The sequence below is a fragment of the Glycine soja genome, unplaced genomic scaffold, assembly GCF_004193775.1.
Source record: "Glycine soja cultivar W05 unplaced genomic scaffold, ASM419377v2 tig00011489_1_pilon, whole genome shotgun sequence".
In the NCBI taxonomy this organism is placed as follows: domain Eukaryota; kingdom Viridiplantae; phylum Streptophyta; class Magnoliopsida; order Fabales; family Fabaceae; genus Glycine; species Glycine soja.
The window spans coordinates 1-2,561 of record NW_021143677.1 but is presented as its reverse complement, the minus strand read 5'-3'; the positions used below and the strand labels follow the sequence as shown (position 1 = coordinate 2,561).

At 39.6% G+C, this 2,561-nt stretch overlaps 1 non-coding gene across 1 annotated transcript; it reads right to left on the bottom strand.

Annotated features, from left to right (window-relative positions):
* Positions 1-442: 442 nt before the first annotated feature.
* On the bottom strand, positions 443-548 carry LOC114404246. The gene has a single exon (XR_003664870.1). It is a non-coding gene; the product is annotated as a small nucleolar RNA R71 (small nucleolar RNA).
* Positions 549-2,561: the final 2,013 nt, after the last annotated feature.

The following is a 2,561-nucleotide window of genomic DNA, read 5'->3' as shown; positions in this document are numbered from 1 at the left end:
TCTGTTATTAGTGATTTTGAGCATTATTGTTTTGAACATTCTGATTTTGGACATTCTGAGAACATGAAACAACCTCCACCCCGTGAGAGGACTCTAAGGGAAATGGCTGCACCTGATTCCACATACGAAAGCTTGTGCATCCAATACCCTGATGAGGATGTCCCATATGTTCTTAAAATTGGACTGATCCATTTGCTTCCAAAGTTTCATGGCCTTGCAGGTGAAGACCTACATAAGCATCTGAAGGAATTCCATATTGTCTGCTCCACCATGAAACCCCCAGATGTCTAGGAGGATCACATATTTCTGAAGGGTTTTCCTCATTCTTTAGAGGGAGTAGCAAGGGACTGGCTATATTACCTTGCTCCAAGGTCTATCATGAGCTGGGATGACCTCAAGAGAGTATTCTAAGAAAAAATTTTCCCCTGCTTCCAAGACCACGACCATCAGAAAAGATATTTCAGGTATTAGACAACTCAGTGGAGAAAGCTTATATGAATACTGGGAGAGATTTAAGAAACTATGTGCAGTTGCCCTCACCACCAGATTTCTGAGCAGCTTCTCCTCCAATATTTTTATGAAGGACTCAGTAACATGGAGAGAAGTATGATAGATTCTGCCAGTGGTGGAGCCCTTGGAGACATGACCCCTGCTGAAGCCATAAATTTAATTGAGAAGATGGCTTCCAACTCCCAGCAATTCAGTGCCAGAAATGATGCTATTGTCATTAGAGGAGTGCATGAAGTAGCCATGAATTCATCTTCATCAGGTGAGACTAAGAAGCTTGAAGGTAAACTAGATGCCTTGGTTAACCTGGTAACCCAGCTGGCCATGAATCAAAAATCTGCACCTGTCGCCAGACTCTATGGTTTATGCTCCTCTGCCGACCACCACACAGACCTTTGCCCTTCTGTGCAACAATCTGAAGCAATTGAACAACCTGAAGCTTATGCTGCAAACATCTACAACAGACCTCCTCAACCTCAATAGAAAAATCAGCCACAACAGAACACTTATGACCTCTCCAGCAACAGGTACAACCCGGGTAGAGGAATCATCCCAACCTTAGATGGTTGAGTCCTTCACAATAGCAACAACAACAACAACAACCTTATTTTCATAATGCTGCTGGCCCAAGCAGACCATACGTTCCTCCACCAATCCAACAACAACAATAGCAACAACCCAGAAACAACAAACAGTTGAGGCTCCTCCGCAACCTTCCCTTGAAGAACTTGTGAGGCAAATAACTATGCAAAACATGCAGTTTCAACAAGAGACCAGAGCCTCCATTCAGAGCTTAACTAATCAGATGGGACAATTGACTACACAGTTAAATCAACAACAGTCCCAAAATTCTGACAGATTACCTTCTCAATATGTCCAGAATCCCAAAAATGTGAGTGCCATTACATTGAGGTCGGGAAAGCAGTGTCAAGGACCTCAACCAGTAACATCTTCCTCATCCGCAAATGAACCTGCCCAACTTCACCCTACTCAAGAAAAAGATGATGACAAAAATTTAAAGAGTAAGTCACCTAACATTTCTATGCAGGTGAATCTAAAGAGAAGCAACATATCCCTCTTCCATTCCCTCCAAGAGCAATTTCCAACAAAAAAATGGAAGAGACAGAGAAGGAGATCTTGGAAACATTTAGAAAAGTAGAAGTAAACATACCTCTGCTAGATGTAATAAAGCAAATTCCAAGATATGCTAAATTCTTAAAGGAGCTGTGCACTAATAGCAGAAGCTTAAAGGAAGTGAAAGAATTAGTATGGGCAAAAATGTCTCCGCATTGATTGGTAAATTTGTTCCCCAAATCCCTGAAAAATGTAAGATCCATGTACATTCAACATACCTTGTATTATAGGGAACATAAGTTTGACATGCATGCTAGATTTAGGAGCTTCTGTTAGTGTTATGCCTCTGTCTATTTTTATTTCTCTATCTCTAGGTCCTTTGCAGTCAACTGATGTGGTAATTTATTTAGCTAATAGAAGTGTTGCCTATCCTGCTGGTTTCATAGAGGATGTCTTAGTTAGAGTAGGTGAACTGATTTTCCCTGTTGATTTTTATATTTTGAATATGGAGGAGGGATTTTCTAAAAGGATCAGTTCCCATCATTCTAGGTAGACCTTTTATGAAAACTGCTAGAACTAAGATAGATGTATATGCAGGCACACTATCTATGGAGTTTGGTGATATAACTGTTCATTTTAATATTCTTGATGCTATGAAACACCCATCTGAAGATCTTTCTGTGTTTCGTGTTGAAATAATTTGACCATATTGTTGATGAATACATGACTGATCTTCATTCTAATCTGCATGTCTGTCACTCTTCATGCATTGAATATGAATTTGTACTTGATCATATGTCTGAATTTAATGCTGAGAGTGAATATGAATTTGATATTGATTACATGTCTGGTGATGTTTTACTCTTGAGATTGATTTTATAAAGTCAGATAAAACTAACCATGTTTCAAGAAGTACACATAATTCTGACTTTCTTTATGAGGTACAGGCTGAAAACCCATCTTTTCTACCATTATCCAGC